We start from the raw sequence: 19,620 nt of genomic DNA on the forward strand, positions 1-19,620 counted from the left end.
GTTTCTTGTAATAATATAATTTTGGTATCATACCTCTTCAATAGTTGGACGGTATTATATCTCTTCTGCGGAGAATTGATGCCCTGAACGTTAAAGGACGTAAACCGAATTGCATCTGTGGGCAGGAGACTGAGATGGGCAACAGTGAGTGTTGGCTCGAACCTATTGGTAGAAACAGGAGGGAGACAATCTAGAAGTTATGCAAAGTTCAGCTTATTTACTTGCAATCGTTAGACTAAACAATAAAGCTCGATTCTTTTTATTAAAAATCTAAGCGTAGAGTCTAGAGCAGTGGTGGCGAACCTATGGCATGCATGCCAGAGGCGGCACTCAGAGCCCACTCTTCTGGCACGCGTCTCCATCGGCCGCTCACCAGTTGTGAATACTGACAGGGGCCATGGCTCCCCGGTATTCTTGTTTTATGTTGCCACTGGAAGTTAGGGGTGGCGACATAATACAGGAATTTTAGGTATAGGATCCAACAGCACTCACAGAAACAGCAAAGAGCCCATACAGGGTGGAAAGGAAAAAGAATGCAGAGCCAGAATAGGGTTAATGAACCAAAACCCAATGTATAGGCATAAGCAAAGAAAATCCAGCAGCATTCAAAAGGTGATTTTAAAAAATAAAACTCCAACCTTTATTCCAGATTTTTTAAAAAGATCTGGCAATGTATCAACCTAAAAACGTCTTTGTAAAAATATGATATAATACAGGAGTTTGACATGTTCTAACGCCCCCAGCTTCTGATAGGGAGTGGTGCCAGCAGCAGGAGACTGAGCACCGGCAGCATGAGCACATCCACTGCCAGCAGAGGCCAGAGGGAGCGATGCCAGCAGCAGCAGCTGGAGAGCAGGACACAGAGCGGCTGCAGCACAGACTGTGGGGTGTCACTATTACGCTGGGGGCCGCAGCGGGGTGTCACTATTATGCTGGGGGCCGCAGCAGTGTGTCACTATTACGCTGGGGGCCGCAGCAGGGTGTCACTGCTACGCTGGGGGGGTGTCACTGTTGCCGCTGGAGTATGTTTAAATGTGGCAGAAATGGGCAGGGCTGTTTTAAAATAGACAGGATGCAGATTTTGACTACTTTTTGGATGCGGAAATGCTGCAGAATTTTCCACATTCTGCAGTATTTCCGCGTCCAAATATGAGTCGAAATCTGCACACTGCCTATTTTGAAGCGGCTCTGTCCTTTTTAGAATGACGGGGGTAAAAATCATACGTCGTGATAAGCCCCGCCCCCTGAGGTGTTGGCACTTTGCGATAAATAAGTGCGTTTTGGGATGCAGTTTGGGCACTCGGTCTCAAAGGTTCGCCATCACTGGTCTAGAGGTTCAGAGAAGGGAAGGACAGGTAGGTCAGGGGAAGAGGGGGGGGGGTAGGAAAGTGTTGATTGGGTCAGGGAGTGTATAAGGAAGGGGGAAGAAAGAAAAACTAATAAAATACAAGTAAACAATTAACTGTTTTAGGCTATGCTAAAGTAGTTGACCCTCTTATTGAGGGAGAATGCAGGTGATCTCAATAACAGTTATCGAGAACATCTGCGATGGTTGAGGCAGGAATTTAACTTGTAAAAAAGGGAAATACTTAAACTTTCAAGTCCTGATCGGATCGAGACACACATGCACCCCAATTACCCAGGGGTAATCATAAACAGCCTCTGTGGGCGATTGGGAGAAAGTTCTGCTCTTGATTCTTGTAGAGAATATGTCTTCTACCAAGAAGTTCAGTAGTACTCTAAAAAGGTAGGAGCAGACATGAAAGGCAAAAGAGGCAGGGAAAACAATAACGAATGGCGAATGTTGTTTGTGAATTGCACTTCACAACTACACTTCAAGGAGAGGATCGGTAGTCACTTTGTTGGTTTTATGTCCCATTGTAGATCAGGTCATAAATCAAGTGTCTTCGGTTGTATCCTCCTCTCTGGTCTTCTTCCTCTGTTTGTTTTTAGGCGATTTTGAATAATTCACCACACACCAGTTGTCAGAAATTTCTATTGGCTCCAGCTCTAGGTTTTGCCAGCAGTTTTGAAGATCTTCTGGTGTAGGTATATTGAGCCTTTTTCCTTTGTAGGTAATGCCTAAGTTGAAGGGGAACAGCCATGCATATTTGATATTTCTGGTTTTTAGTATGTCCAATAATGGGCGTAGAAGTCGGCGCTTGGCCAACGTTGTAGAAACTAAATCTTGAAATAATTGGATTGGTACTCCTGCGTATTGGAGATCTCTGCGATTTCTAGCAGCTTCCAAGATGGCTACTGCGTCAGGGAAGGCGAGTAACTTACATATAATGTCTCTCAGTGGGTCTGCTGCTGTAGGTTTAGGCATTAACGCTCTGTGGGCACGCTCAATTAGTATTGAAGCTGCTCTGTCTGGGCCCAAAAGTGAAGAAAAAATTTCCATTATTACCTTTGGGAGGGCCTCTGCTGCCCACGTCTCCGGGATACTTTTAATGCGGATGTTACTGCGGCGGTTGCGGTTTTCGAGATCCTCTTGCATGAGGAGTGTTCTGTTAAGCTGGAGATGTTGCTCTTTGAGAGTCTGCGCCGTTCCCCGTGCATGTGCCGCCATTACCGCAGATGAGCCCTCTAGGTCCTCCACTCGTCTCCCCATATGCCGGACATCTTCTTTTTTTTTTTTTCTAACATTAAGTTTTTATTGGCATTTCCAAAATATACAACATTTGAAATTGACATGCGGTAGTTTCATTATTAGTTCTAGAGCATTGCATATTACATCTTATGTGGGGAGGGGAGATAGGGAGGGGGAGGAGGGAGGGGGAAAGGATAAGGACAATGGGGAAGTTTATAACCTTAAGTTTCAAAGGTATCATGAACATTTGCAATTGCATTTAAGCGGTAGTTATTGAAGTTCTTTTATACTGTTCTTTGCTTAAGGTTTCCCAAAACAAAGAATGCATTCAGATAAAGTGTTATCTTAGTCTATCGAGATTTGAATCATCCCATATCAACACATCAACATCAACATATCAATACAGCCTCTGCCTATGCGTGTAGAGTTCGGCACCATACTCACCCCCCCCCCCCCCCCGGTGGGGAGGATGGGGCGGGAAGGCGAACGGAGCTCCAGAGAGGAGAGTGTTTGCATTCGTTTAGTCGAAACCTGTCGGCATTTTTGTTATCTGTAGCCATAGTGCCCAGTCTTTCCTTAATTTGGCCAAAGTGTTTTTTTTTGTGAGCTATTGATTTCTCATAGATACAGTTTAGATTAACAGTTTCTTGTATTTCTTCTATGGTAGGAATATGCTCAGATCTCCATTTCCTCGCTATTAGTATACGCGCAGAGTGGAGTATATGAGATATAATTACCCTATGACTTCTGGGTATGTTTCCTATACCTATAAGGAGAAGGGCTAGTTCTGGTTCAATTTTCTTCAAGAACGGTAGAAAATTAGTTATGTATTGCGAGATCCCTCTCCAGAAGCAAGATATTTGGGGGCATGACCAGAATATATGTAGCAGGGAGCCCACTCCATCGCATCCTCTCCAGCACAGGGGAGACACGTCTTTTTTCATCTGCGACAGCCTTAGTGGAGAACAATACCACCTTGTCAAGAGTTTCTGGTATTGTTCCCAGTGAGAAGCGCAGGAGGTGCACCTATGGGCCCATGCTAAGGCCTTGCACCATGTCCTGGGGGAAAAATTTTTGTTTAGATCTATTTCCCAGTTTAGGAAGTTAACCGTTCTTTTGAAATTTTGAATGCCAGATAAGCTGGTATAAATTGATTTTAAGAGTTTTTTCCCTGGGGCCAGGCTTCCATCTAGTAAGTAGCTTAGCTGGCATGGAAGTGTAACGCTGAGAGTCTTACAGACTCTCAAGAAGTCACAGATCCGTAAATACGTATAGTATTCTGATTGTGGAATTGCATATTTTGCTTGTATCTGTGAGAAAAGCATGATGGAGTCTCCACTGTATAGGTCGGAGATCTTCATAGTTGCTCTGTGTGGCCAGTTACTCAGGGATAGTTCAGATATTAAATATTTTAGGCTAAGAAGTGGGAGCGGGATTTTTATTGAGTTAGTTAGGTCCGAGTTTGCTTTAGCCTGTAATGCCCTCCACCCCTGCGCCGTAGCCTGGACCGTCGGGGGATGTTGAGTGTCCCTTTGTGTCTGGACAGTGGACGCTAGGAGATATGTTCTCTATTCAGTTATACCTGTTAGTAGAGACTCCATTGGGGCCCATGTTTTGTCCGTTTCCACTCTACATCAGTCTCTGCTTTGGTCTATCAGAAATGCTTTATCGTAATTGGGGAGGTTGGGAAGACCCATGCCTCTGAATTTTAGTGGTCTATTTAGGATGGAGAATGCCACTCTGGGTTTGGCTCCTCCCCAGACGAATTTATTCATCTGTTGGTTGAGAGTCGTGAAAAGTAGATTCAGGAATAATTACAGGGAGAGTTCTAAAGAGATATAAATATGCGGGGGAGAATAATCATTTTGTATAAGATCACTCTGCCCATCCAGCGGGGTTCGAATCTGGCTAGATGGTCTAGTTCTTTTTGTATCATGGCCTCCAGCCGTGAGAAGTTGGTAGACGGCAGTTCTTCAATTGAGGGGGTCAGTATTATTCTCAGGTAAGGTAGGGACGAAGGGCACCACTGAAATGGGAATGCTGATTTTAGGTATCTCTCGTCTGTTTTGGTTAAATGAATCCCCATCATTTGTGATTTCGTGGGATTCATTTTGTAGTAGGAGACAGCTCCAAACTGTAATAGTGAGGAGGTCACTTGGGGAAGAGATGACTATGTAAAATGAATAATGGATCCGCGCTCCGAGAACTACACCTTCTTTTCTCCTTGGAAAGTTTTATTCACACACACAACGCGTTTCATCCTTACAAGGACTTTTTCAAGTGTGCACACACAAATATTAACATTCTATTTATAATAAACTCCACATACCTTGATCCCATGCGATCTGACCCGTCTCGTCCTCCTCCAGCGTCCCGCGGCGTCACGCCCCCCATGCGTGTCATGTGACAAGTCACATGGTGCCGTGACGTCACCGACTCCGGGCGCTGCTCCTTCTGTGGGAGAGAGACCGGAACGGGCTACCGCGCTACTGTTGGGATACATAAAAATGACAAAAGGTGTTACTGGCCTGCACCTTAGTTTCTATGTATATAGAACTCACTAAATAGTTGTATATTCGTATCTTCAACCTTACAAAGTCTCTTCGCATATATAAGTACAATATAATAAAAGACAGTTTTCATATCTATTCATTCTATTCTTCAATTAATACTATAAAATAATGCATCATGACTATATTAAAATATTGAATAACCGTTAATTTCATGTTTTTCAATAATAAATTACATATCCTTCCATAAATAACCATTATTACTGATAAATATCCTAATCATGCTATATAAATGTATAAAAAATATATTTATGCATTAAATACTCATTTTAAAAAATATATCATATCCAAATAATTTTTTATAATTTTTCTAAAATTTCATTCAGACCTCTCGGCATTAAAGTATTCAAACGAAATATCCAAAACATTTCTATTGACCTCAATTTTTCTATTGATTTGTCTTGGATGTTCTCAATGGGGGTGACTTTTAAACCAGAGGGATTACGGTCATGGTGTGTATCAAAGTGTCGCGAAATGCTATGTTTTTCGAATCCCTTTTTTATGTTACTGCGGTGTTTATTCAACCTTCCTCGTAGTGTATTAATTGTTCTTCCTATATATTTAAGCCCACAAGGGCATTCTAGCATATATACTACTCTTTCCACTTTACATGTCATTCTTTGCTGAATCACGTATTCCTCTCCATCAGGTAACTGGATCTTCTTGGCACCCTGATTGATATTTGCGCAGCACATGCATCTTGTTTCTCTGCATTTATACACTCCACTCTCTTCTCCATTTTTGTTCTGGTTCTTTTTTTCTTTTTTGGGGTAAGATGGAGCTATGAGGTTCTTCAACGTCTTGTTCTTACGGAATATACATAACGGTTTCGTTGATAGTTTCTTCTCCAAAAAAGGGTCTTCCTTCAATATTATCCAGTTTTTTCCCAATATGTATTTTATTAAACCTGAATGTGCGCTGAATTTAGTGGTGAACGCTGTTTCATATCCTTCTAGTTTTCTTCTATTCATGGCGTGTCTCACTTCTTTTTCTTCACCCTCTTTATTCAATGCTTTCTCAAAGGCTGCCCTTATCAAGGTTTTGGGATATCCCTTGTTCCTAAACCTCTTTTCAACAATTTTCGCCTGTTGCTTATAATCTTCTTCACGCGTACAATTCCTTCTAATCCGATGGAATTGTCCGTATGGGATATTCTTCTTCCACTTACGATGGTGGCAACTTTTATAGTTCAAGTAGCTATTAGTGTCTACCTTTTTGAAGTGAGTTCGCGTGATGATTGCATTATTTACTCCTTCCAGCTCTAAATCTAGGTAAACTATCCTCTCTGCCGAAATAACGTGTGTAAATTTGAACTTAAATTCATTCTCCGTCAAACTTTCCACGAATTCATTGAGGTCTTCTTTCGTCCCGTCCCATATGATGAGAAGATCATCTATGTAGCGTTTGTACAGTATAATTCGTTTGTCTATGAACCTATCTTTTTCGAACGTACCCATGACCAAATTTGCGAAGGCCGGTGCGCACTTCGTCCCCATTGCAGTGCCAGTGCACTGTCGGTAATATTTATCGTTATACACGAAGATATTATTTTTCAAAATGAACAATATGCTCTTTAAAATAAATTGTTTCTGTTGTTCTGGCATGAGTATATCTTCTCTTAAGACCTTATCTACTGCTTCTACTCCACTTGCGTGTTCGATATTCGAGTACAATGCTTCTACATCAATGCTGCACCATAGGTAGGTGGATTTCCATTCTGTATCTTTTACTATCTCCAAGAGGTGCCCTGAGTCCTTGATGTAAGATGGTTGGCTTACTACGTATTTCTGTAGCTGGCGGTCCACGTATTCAGATAATCTATGAGTAATAGCCTCCATCCCCGCCACTATCGGTCTCCCTGGAGGATGGTATAAATTTTTATGCACCTTTGGTGCATGGTAGAAATATGGTACGCCAATAGGCGTCTCCTTCATATAAATATATTCTCTCTTACATATACTGTTGCTTTCATAACCTGCCTGTAAATGTAGGTAAAACTCTTTTTTGATCTTATTTGTTGGATTTTCTCTCAACTTCTCATAATATCCTTTGTCACCTAATATTCTCTCCGCCTCTTCATGATATTGTTGATGATCCATAATTATGGTTGCCCCCACCTTTATCCGCTTGTCTGATAATGATAGATTTTTCTTCTTTTAATTTTTTCAGGATATTCCTTTGTTCTTTGGTCAGGTTATGATGTATTGGTCTGTTTTCCTTGCACATTCTTGTGAGATCTTTCATTGTTTTATTGTAGAACAGGTCTATATATTCTCCCTTTACCTCAATAGGGAAGAATTTGCTCTTCGGTTTCAGGTCTGTCGTTATTGGGTCATTCATATCGAATTCATATTCTTCTGGTTCTAGTTTCTTTGTCGTTCCCGTGTTCTTCATTTCCTGGATGGAAAAGTATCTATTAAGGGTTAACTTTCTGACGAATTTATTTAGATCCACGAAAAGGTCAAATATATTAGACCCTTTGGTTGGAGCAAAAGAAAGACCTTTAGCGAGGACTTCCATTTCATTTCTTCTCAACGCGTACTTTGATATATTGTATATCCCATTTAGTTTCGCTTCCTCAAAGGACACTATTTCCTCACAGGATTGTTCGGTCCTGTTGTTAATCTTGAAATTCCGTGTGCCCCCCCCCCTCTTCCCTCTCCGCTTTCTCTTCCGGTTTTTCCGTTGGTTGAGGTTGTTCTCACTGGCTGATAGAATTGGTGAATTTTCGTTCTCCCCTTCAGGGATATATTGTTCTTCCTGGGTAGTTGTATGCTTGTTGAATTTCTCTGTACGGTTGGTCTTCCGTTCTGTGATTCTTGATGTGGGGATGAGGTTGTTGTTAGTTCTTTTGGGGTGAGGGGCCCTCTTCCCCCTAAAAAAGGGGGGATGATGTTCTCATTGTTTTCTACCAATAAACCTGCTGATTCCCTTCCATGGTCTTCTGATCTCCTACTGGTACTAAGGTCTAATATTTCATTGAACTCTGGAGGCGAATTTGCCATCGGGGAGCTCAATAGTATACTTTCCACCTCATTTGGATTTAATCTCGGCGTAGATGGTATACCTCTTTGTTTACTGTGGGCCCTTTGTCTAGGCCATATGGTTCTCACTTGTGATGTTGGAGTCTGTCCTCCTTCACTGCATATGGTGGTATCTACTGTATATAATAATCCGCAGTTTTCATCTAAGAATTTACCCATAGTACGTGTTCCCTGACCATTTCTATCTTGTTGGTATTCCAATATTGTATCTGTTTGCGTATTATTATCCTTGCTCTCCCTGTTAGGTTGGTTTCTCCTTCTTTCTTCCGTTCTTGCATATGTTCTAGTTTGGTTTCTTTCTCTTGTGTTATTATGCCCCTCCCTATATCTATCTCTACCAACATAGGGTTCCCTACCTAAATGGGGTTTATAATTGGACATATAGTTGTTAAATCTACTATTATCATAGTGTCCCGTGGTCCTCTGTTTATATCGGTTGTTACTATGATATCCCCATGTCTCCGGATTATTACGGTGGTAATGTCTTTCATCATATCTATTATTCTGCCTATTTATATTGTGCTCTTCAATATACTGTCTATGAGTGCCTCTATTTCTACCTCCACTCTGACCTCTGCTTCTATGGGGTCTCTGTTCTCTACTTTTTCTTTGATTGTACTCTTCTTCTCTTTGTTCACCTTCTTTCCCCCCTCTTTTTTCCCCACCCTCTATATTGATTTTTCTTTTATAATCTTTTGGGAAGTACATCTTTAGCTCATAGTCTCTTGCATCTCTCGCTAATTTCTTTACTTTACGCATCATTATTTCGGCTTCTACTCTCCTCACATATTCATACATCTCTTTCTGAAATTTATTGTCATTATTACTTATCAATTCTTTCATATTAGATGTTAATAATGACAATCTTTTCGTAACAAGTTTAGACAGCATTAGAGTGGAAAATGTATTTAACATAATGACTAGAGATGAGCGAACGTACTCGTCCGAGCTTGATGCTCGGGCGAATATTAGGGTGTTCGGGATGTTCGTTATTCGTAACGAGTACCACACGATGTTCGGATGTTCGGGTTACTTTAACTTTCTTCCCTGAGAAATCTTTTCTATATGCGCTCAATGGGGCCGGCGGCAGCAGCGCCAACCCCATTGAGAACATATAGAAGACAAATCGTTCTTCTCTGCCACAGCTGTAACAGCTGTGACAGAGAAGAACGATGTTTGCCCATTGAATTCAATGGAACCGGCAATACAGCCGACTCCACTGAATGCAATGGGCTGCCGGCGATCGCGGGATGAATTGTCGGAAAGGGGTTAAATATATAAGCCCTTACCTGCAATTCATCCAGAAATGTGTAAAAATAAAAAATATATATATACTCACCTGGTGCCCGCAGACGGAGTTCAGCGCGGCAGGCTGCAGTTCTCCTGAACTGCTCTGAACAGCTGTGAGTAGTATTCAGCAGCCGGGGATTTAAAATCCCCGCCTGCTGAATAAGATGCCTCTGATTGGTCACAGCCTGACCAATCAGAGGCCAGCCCTCACTCACACCCATTCATGAATTCATGAATGGGTGAGTGAGGGCTGCCTCTGATTGGCTCAGGGGCAGCTCTCCTGCCCCTGAGCCAATCAGAGGCAGCCCTCACTCACCCATTCATGAATTCATGAATGGGTGAGTGAGGGCTGCCTCTGATTGGCTCAGGGGCAGCTCTCCTGCCCCTGAGCCAATCAGAGGCAGCCCTCACTCACCCATTCATGAATTCATGAATGGGTGTGAGTGAGGGCTGGCCTCTGATTGGTCAGGCTGTCCTGCCCCTGAGCCAATCAGAGGCAGCCCTCACTCACCCATTCATGAATTCATGAATGGGTGTGAGTGAGGGCTGGCCTCTGATTGGTCAGGCTGTGACCAATCAGAGGCATCTTATTCAGCAGGCGGGGATTTTAAATCCCCGGCTGCTGAATACTACTCACAGCTGTTCAGAGCAGTTCAGGAGAACTGCAGCCTGCCGCGCTGAACTCCGTCTGCGGGCACCAGGTGAGTATATATATATTTTTTATTTTTACACATTTCTGGATGAATTGCAGGTAAGGGCTTATATATTTAACCCCTTTCCGACAATTCATCCCGCGATCGCCGGCAGCCCATTGCATTCAGTGGAGTCGGCTGTATTGACGGCTCCACTGAATTCAATGGGCTAACATCGTCCCTATCCGTTGCTGTGTCGTTCCCATCATTTTCTTGAATTGCCAAGATTTTCACACATGAAAACCTTAGCGAGCATCGGCGAAATACAAAAATGTTCCGGTCGCCCATTGACTTCAATGGGGTTCGTTATTCGAAACGAACACCCGAACATCGCGGGAAGTTCGTTTCGAATAACGCGAACCCGAACATTTTGGTGTTCGCTCATCTTTAATAATGACCCATTGACCTGAAAAGTCCTTATCTTTGGGGAATGCTGGTAGAATATTTACCCTCAATCCCCTCGGTACCAATTTGTTCAATTCATATATTTTCAAGAACATAATGTCCAAAGTATTTCTCCAAATAACCTCTATCTTACTCTTCATATATTGTACCTCTTTCTCCTTCTCAATAGTCTCTAAAGTTTCTCCCCACTCCAAACCTTCATCTCTCAGGTGTGGAACTGTGGTAGGGTCCACATCTTTTAAATCTCTATGCATTTCCATCAACGTCTCCATAACTCTTATATCGAGGGTCGCCCATAGCTCTTTTATTTTTTCCATCTTCACCCTGCGTTCCTTGGTGCGCTCTATATCCTGCTTAAACCCCGGGCCTCTCAAGGAAGTCCGTGTTGAAACAATAAAAAGATATGCAAAAAATTCAGGATAGCGCTTCACAAGTAAACAGGTCTGTGAATTACAGCAACCTTGCTGAAAAAATAAAGTTAAACTCACCCGGTGTTAAGTGAAGATCCTGTTTGAAAGATCTCCACTACACCCCTTATCCAGACAAACTTTTAGTGCATGGTGCCTTTACCGTTCCCTGGTATCCTGCTGGGCCAGTCAGCTGGGGAGCTGCGTGTATCCTCCGTCTCTCAGTTTGACGGAGAATGAATTTAAGTTCAAATTTACACACGTTATTTCGGCAGAGAGGATAGTTTACCTAGATTTAGAGCTGGAAGGAGTAAATAATGCAATCATCACGCGAACTCACTTCAAAAAGGTAGACACTAATAGCTACTTGAACTATAAAAGTTGCCACCATCGTAAGTGGAAGAAGAATATCCCATACGGACAATTCCATCGGATTAGAAGGAATTGTACGCGTGAAGAAGATTATAAGCAACAGGCGAAAATTGTTGAAAAGAGGTTTAGGAACAAGGGATATCCCAAAACCTTGATAAGGGCAGCCTTTGAGAAAGCATTGAATAAAGAGGGTGAAGAAAAAGAAGTGAGACACGCCATGAATAGAAGAAAACTAGAAGGATATGAAACAGCGTTCACCACTAAATTCAGCGCACATTCAGGTTTAATAAAATACATATTGGGAAAAAACTGGATAATATTGAAGGAAGACCCTTTTTTGGAGAAGAAACTATCAACGAAACCGTTATGTATATTCCGTAAGAACAAGACGTTGAAGAACCTCATAGCTCCATCTTACCCCAAAAAAGAAAAAAAGAACCAGAACAAAAATGGAGAAGAGAGTGGAGTGTATAAATGCAGAGAAACAAGATGCATGTGCTGCGCAAATATCAATCAGGGTGCCAAGAAGATCCAGTTACCTGATGGAGAGGAATACGTGATTCAGCAAAGAATGACATGTAAAGTGGAAAGAGTAGTATATATGCTAGAATGCCCTTGTGGGCTTAAATATATAGGAAGAACAATTAATACACTACGAGGAAGGTTGAATAAACACCGCAGTAACATAAAAAAGGGATTCGAAAAACATAGCATTTCGCGACACTTTGATACACACCATGACCGTAATCCCTCTGGTTTAAAAGTCACCCCCATTGAGAACATCCAAGACAAATCAATAGAAAAATTGAGGTCAATAGAAATGTTTTGGATATTTCGTTTGAATACTTTAATGCCGAGAGGTCTGAATGAAATTTTAGAAAAATTATAAAAAATTATTTGGATATGATATATTTTTTAAAATGAGTATTTAATGCATAAATATATTTTTTATATATTTTTTATACATTTATATAGCATGATTAGGATATTTATCAGTAATAATGGTTATTTATGGAAGGATATGTAATTTATTATTGAAAAACATGAAATTAACGGTTATTCAATATTTTAATATAGTCATGATGCATTATTTTATAGTATTAATTGAAGAATAGAATGAATAGATATGAAAACTGTCTTTTATTATATTGTACTTATATATGCGAAGAGACTTTGTAAGGTTGAAGATACGAATATACAACTATTAAGTGAGTTCTATATACATAGAAACTAAGGTGCAGGCCAGTAACACCTTTTGTCATTTTAATGTATCCCAACAGTAGCGCGGTAGCCCGTTCCGGTCTCTCTCCCACAGAAGGAGCAGCGCCCGGAGTCGGTGACGTCACGGCACCATGTGACTTGTCACATGACACGCATGGGGGGGCGTGACGCCGCGGGACGCTGGAGGAGGACGAGACGGGTCAGACCGCATGGGATCAAGGTATGTGGAGTTTATTATAAATAGAATGTTAATATTTGTATGTACACACTTGAAAAAGTCCTTGTAAGGATGAAACGCGTTGTGTGTGTGAATAAAACTTTCCAAGGAGAAAAGAAGGTGTAGTTCTCGGAGCGCGGATCCATTATTCATTTTACATAGTCACTTCTTCTGAGCGGCTCTCCAGCTGAGAGACGGAGAATACACGCAGCTCCCCAGCTGACTGGCCCAGCAGGATACCAGGGAACGGTAAAGGCACCATGCACTAAAAGTTTGTCTGGATAAGGGGTGTAGTGGAGATCTTTCAAACAGGATCTTCACTTAACACCGGGTGAGTTTAACTTTATTTTTTCAGCAAGGTTGCTGTAATTCACAGACCTGTTTACTTGTGAAGCGCTATCCTGAATTTTTTGCATATCTTTTTATTGTTTCAACACGGACTTCCTTGAGAGGCCCGGGGTTTAAGCAGGATATAGAGCGCACCAAGGAACGCAGGGTGAAGATGGAAAAAATAAAAGAGCTATGGGCGACCCTCGATATAAGAGTTATGGAGACGTTGATGGAAATGCATAGAGATTTAAAAGATGTGGACCCTACCACAGTTCCACACCTGAGAGATGAAGGTTTGGAGTGGGGAGAAACTTTAGAGACTATTGAGAAGGAGAAAGAGGTACAATATATGAAGAGTAAGATAGAGGTTATTTGGAGAAATACTTTGGACATTATGTTCAAATTTGTTTATTTGTAAGCGCTATCCTGAATTTTTTGCATATCTTTTTACTTGGGGAAGAGAGGTCCCGGGGTTAGTTAAGGTTAGAATTACATCATTGGCAAATAGGTTTATTTTGTGCTCTTTTAAGCCTATAGGGATACCTTGAATAAGTGGGTTAGACCTTATCATCTCTGCTAATGGTTCCATCATCATTGAGAAAATTAGGGGCAATAGCGGGCATCCTTGGTGCGTACCGTTGGTGATTTGGAACGGTTTGGATAGAATGCCGTTTGATAGGACGGATACCAACGGAGTAGTGTAGAGCGCCATTATAGCTGAGAGAATCGGACCCGAAAGCCCAAACTTCTCCAGTGTCTCCTGCGTGAATCTCCAATGCACCCTATCAAACACCTTCTCTGCATCCAAGGCAAGGAGCAGAGAAGGCGTTCGTGTAGCGTCCGCCTTAGCTATCAAGTTTATTAGTCGTCTTGTTCCATCTGGGGCCTGACGTCCTCTTGTAAAGCCTACTTGGTCATTTTTAATTAGTTGAGGTAAGATTGGGAATAGTCGGTTTGCTATAATTTTTGCGTATAACTTAATGTCTGAATTAAGAAGGGATATGGGTCGGAAGTTGCTTGGGATATCAGGGGTCTTGCCTTCCTTGGGTATAGTGACTATAGTTGCTTTTAGATTTTCTAGAGGTGCGTTACCTGTTGTCATAATATAGTTGAAGAAGTTGCATATGTGAGGAAGCAGAGATGGTGCAAATAATTTAAGGCATTCATTTGCGAAGCAATCTGGGCCGGGAGATTTGCCTGTTTTAAGTGATCTGATGGCTTGTTCTACCTCTTGCCTGGTGATAGGAAGGCGTAGTTTTTGGTTTTGTGTCTGTGATAGGCGTGGTAGAGATAAGGTTGATAAGAATGCATTAATTGTCTCTTCGTTGGGTTGAGAGGTGTCTTTGTCTTGTTTTAAGTTGAAAAGAGAGTTGTAATATTTACTAAATTCTTTGGTGATTTCTTGTGGAGCATGAATTTTATGTTTTGAGGTTTGCGAGATTAGATAGGGGATCTTGGCCATTGCTCTTTCCGCTTTAACTCTATTAGCCATTAATTTGCTTGCTTTTTTATGTGAGTAGTAATGTAGCATTTTAAGTTTTTTTAGGTACTTCTCATGGTCTATTGCAAGATGTGCTTGTAATTCAGTTCTTGCTTTTTTCAACGATAATAAGTTCGCTAAGGAAGAGTCTGCCTTGTGGGCTGCGGATAAAGCCGCGACTTTAGATAGGAGGCTTGTAAGGGTTGCATTGCGTTGTTTTTTGTGGTTTGCTGTTTGCTGGATAAGAATACCTCTTATGAATGCTTTATGTGCATTCCATAGTGTAGCAGGGTTAATGGATGGGAGAGAATTGAAGACAAAATATTCTTAAAGCATTTTTTCAGTATTAACGATATTGTTTTTTAGGGACATTACATGCATGTTATTCCTCCAAGTATGGGAAAGCTGGATGGACAGAGTGATCGGGGCATTGTCCGACCAAGTGATATCCCCTATTTCACATTTGACTATCAATGGTAGGAGCCATTTAGTCAATAAAAACATGTCGATACGGGAGTAAGTGTTATGTCTATGCGAGTAAACTGTGTAGTCTCTTTCGGAGGCATGTTTACATCACCATACATCATACAGGTCCTCCTTTTGGAGCCGCTCAGACAAATGGGGGGGGAGGTCTGCTGCTTTTCGATGTGGAGTCTAATTCTGGTTTTTGAATGATATTGAAATCCCCACAAATTATGAGTTTTCCTTCTACAAGGTGGGAAATTTTTTTGAGAACACCGTTTAGAAAGGCACGTTGTCCGTTGTTGGGGGCATAAACATTTATTATGGTAAATGTCGTATTGTTAATCTTACATGTCAAAGCAACAAATCTCCCTTTATCATCCTGCAGCTCCTGCATCAACTGAAAGGCGATTGTTTTTTTTATTGCAGTAAAGACTCCCGCTTTTTTCTTAGGACCGGTAGCATAGAAAATTTGGGGGAACTCTTTGTTTGAAAGTCTAGAGGTGTCTGATCTCTGCAAGTAGGATTACTGTATACAGATTATGTCCGCTTTAGACCTTTTTATTTACCTCCAGAGGAGTGATCTTTTGTAAGGGCTATTCAGACCTTTTACGTTAAGGGACAATATCTTCAAAGCCATTTAACATGTGGTAGAGATGCATTGGCAGTGCTATGAATCGACAGTATAGACGCCTAAAATGCAGTTTAGTATAATATAAATTTACACTATGAGGTACCTTTGAAAAAACATAAAACATTTGAAGTGAACTTAGAAAGGAACATACAATTGTGCAGTGAGTCATACTGCGCAAACATGGGGGAAAGTTTGCGAGAAAAGTGTGGCAAACCTGTGGTTGTCCAGCCGGAATCAGCGTGAGAGTCTCTTTAGCTTGTATCTCTCCACTCTTGTGGAATCTTGGGAGAGGACTTCTTCTCTGGGGTCTTGCTTTGGTCCGGACGCGTTGGGCAAGGCATATTCCATTTCCGAAGAAGCGTGACAATTACGCGAGTTTTTCCGCTCTTTGTAATAATGATTTTTGTTGGAAAGCCCCATTTATATCTTATGTCATGGTTTCGTAAGGTAGCTGTTACAGGGGCAAGCTTCTTCCTGGCTGTTATTGTGGCTTGGGAGAGGTCAGCGAAGAGTGTAATGTTCTGAAAAGGTGCTGGTAGAGCCGGCAGTCGTCTTCAGGCCCGCATTAATTGGTCTTTAATGTGGAAGAAGTGGATTCGGGCAATTGTGTCTCGTGGATTGGAAGTCGAAATGTTCTGGGCTCTTGGAAGTCTGTGTGCTCGGTCAATGGTAAGGTCTATAGGAGAACATTGCGGGATAACCGCTCCTATCAGGCCCTGGAGAAACTCAGCAAGCTCAGCAGGCAGAATCGATTCTGAAATTCCTCTAAATTTGTGTTATTTCGGCGATTTCTATGTTCGATATCTGCCAATTTATTTTGCAAGGTTTCGACTTCGTCTTCCAAATTGTTATGCGAGTCCACCAGTGAGTTATGGGCTGATGCGAATTCTCCCATTTTGCGCTCTGTGTGGTCTACTCGACCTCCCAGCTCTTCTACTGACGCATTTATGCCAGCTAGGCTTTTGGCGATATCTTTTTGTATTGAGGTCTGTAACGCCAGCATAGCTTCTTTCATGAACAGCTCTGAGGCTGCCTGATTGATAGCTGGAATATCTTGTAAAGTCATTTCTTGCGAGAGGTCAGGGTTAGAAGAGTAACGGGCTGGAAGAGTTTGAATTATTATTCTTTGCTGTTGCTGAGTTAGACGGTGAGTGCTGTAGTCCCCTCTTGCTGTTTATCCCCATATGAGTGGCGAGAGATAGGTCAGTGGGATTTGTGCATGCCCAGCTTAAGGGAGAGTTGTTGGTCGTGAATGGCGGATCGTTCGGGGCACTCTCAAAGTATGTTGCATTAGTGAGGTCATGTGTATCTGTGAGAGTATAGTCGCTTCGTGCTGTGTTGTTTTGGTCTTCCAGATATTTGCATACTTTTTGAGGAATAGCGCATGAGTTAATTTCTATATTAGATTCTGCGTTGCTAGAAGTTTTTATTGTCTATTTGTCACAGTAATTTGTGGTTACTTCTGGATGTACAGATTGAGGCTTGTTGCGGAGAGCTTTTTCAGGTGGTAACAGTGCACTCGTAGTGGACTTCAACGTAGAGCTAGAGTGCCTATAAGAGTTTGTGTTTTTCACTGTGCCTTGTTGTCCAGGACCTATAATAGCCTCTTGATGGGCTTTGTTGTTGTATGGGGTAGCCTGTCCCCCTTCTGGTAAAGTTACAGCGAGCTCGGTGAGTGACAGGGTCGGGGATTCTGTATTACTGTCAGGGGGGGCAGAAGAGACTTCCCAAGCCGCGGCTGCTCTGCTACTGACCGCCGCGCGTGGGGGGGGGGGGGGGTGTGCTCCGCGGGGGGTCCCAGGGGAGAGCTGCGTGCAGCAGGGGAAGCTCTGCTGCTGTTTTCCAGTCGGGCTTTATTGGGACTGGCCGGGGATGCAGTGGGGGAGATAGCGGAGGTGCTGGCTGAGTCGGCTGCAGGAGGATCCTCCGAGCTCCGGCGTGCGTGGCTGCCTGACATATCGCCGGCGTCTGCTGTCAGCGGAGGGTCTCCGGAGGAAGCAGGTAGGGAATTCATCCTACCTTGAGGATATTTAGGAAGGCCTCTGCGGCGGCATGTGTCCTCTCCGGCAGGGCTGAGTGTGACTTTCACCTGCCCCTCCTCTCTCCTGGAGTGCGGGAATCCTTGGGCGCCATTTTCCATCTCCTCACCCCGGCTCCGTGTAGCATAAAAGTCCGTAAGTCTCTTAGGAGGAAGGTTTTTCTCTCTTGGGCATATTGCGGGTGTTGAGGAAGGCTTCCGATGATGAGTGGGGTTGTTTTTAGCTTGTTTCCCTGTCGCTTGGCAGTTGCTATGTAGGTTATAAGGAGAGCTGTGTTAGGATGCGTCCATCCAGGTCTCCTTCTAGGCCACGCCCCCCCCCCCCCCCCCCCCCCCGGACATCTTCTTTAATCTCAGCTAGATCAGCTAATACTGGTCGCATGGTTTGAGATAGAAGCTCCTTCATGAATCCTTTTGAAATTTGTTCTCCTTCCTCACCCTCCGAGGAGGATTCACCTTCCCGCTCTGTGTCTGCAGTGGCCAGAGCTGCTGGCACCATCTTGCCTGGAGCGCGGGGGGAGCGGACGCTCTGTTCTTTCAAGTATTTCTGTAAGTCTAACTGTCCCCGAGCTGGCCGATGCGTCCCCAGGTGTTATCCTCCTTCTTCCCTGTTCAGTTTCCCCATCGTAGGGTTAGATTCCTGCTGATAGATGCCTGTAATCGTGTCTCAGTGATGGAGCTTGTAGATCAAGCGGCCATCCCTCTGGTCAGGCTCCGCCCCTCCAGATGCTTGTTTTTTGATAAATATATCCTGGAGCTCCCACAATGTGCCTCTGCTTGCTCTGCCACTAAGTCACCCCACTAGATAGGATACACTTAAAAGAATTTTCCTGTAATTAAAAAGGTACTTTATTAAGTCAACCAATAGAACAATTTTGGGGAAAGCCCTTTATCACTTTATATATATATATAAAGACGAAAGCCCTCACTGACTCACTGACTGATTCACTGACTGATTCACTAACTGACTCGCCACTAATTCTCCAACTTCCAAATGTCGTAGAAACTTGACATTTGGCAAGAGCATTGATTATGTCCAAAATAGGAAAAGTAAAGGATTCCCAACTCGATTATTCAATTCTAGCGCAAAAGAATTAACGTCCAAATTTTACGTACAAAATCTAATTCTCCCACTTCCCAATGTTATAGAACCTTAAAAATTTGGCAGGAACATTGATTATGTCATAAATAGGAAAAGGAAATGCGTCCCAACTCGACTATTCAATTCTAAGCGCAAAAGAATTAGTGTCCAAATTTCACGTACGGAATCTAAATCTCTCACATCCCGATGTCATAGAAATTTGAAATTTGGCACGAGCATTGATTATGTCATAAATAGGAAAAGGTAATGGGTCCCACCTCGATTATTCAATTCTAAGTGCAAAAGAATTAGCGTCCAAATTTTACGTACGTAATCTAATTCTTTGACTTGAAATTTGGCACGAGCATTGATTATGTCATAAATAGGAAAAGTTAATGGGCCCAAACTCGATTATTCAATTCTAAGTGCCAGAGAATTAGCGTCCAAATTTTAAGTACGGAATCTAAATCTCTCACTTTCCGATGTCATAGAAACTTGAAATTTGGCATGAGCATAGATTATGTCATACATAGGAAAAGCTAATGGGTCCCAACTCGATTATTTAATTCTAAGCGCCAAAGAATTAGCGTCCAAATTTTACGTACGGAATCTAATTTTTTCACTTCCCAATGTAATTTGGCACAAGCATTGATTATATCATAAATAGGAAAAGGTAATGAGTCGCAACCCAATTATTCAATTCTAAGCGCCAAGGAATTAGCGTCCAAACTTTACGTACGGAATCTAATTCTCTCACTTCCCAATGTCATAGAAACTTGAAATT

This window comes from Eleutherodactylus coqui, chromosome 7, assembly GCF_035609145.1.
Source record: "Eleutherodactylus coqui strain aEleCoq1 chromosome 7, aEleCoq1.hap1, whole genome shotgun sequence".
NCBI lineage: Eukaryota > Metazoa > Chordata > Amphibia > Anura > Eleutherodactylidae > Eleutherodactylus > Eleutherodactylus coqui.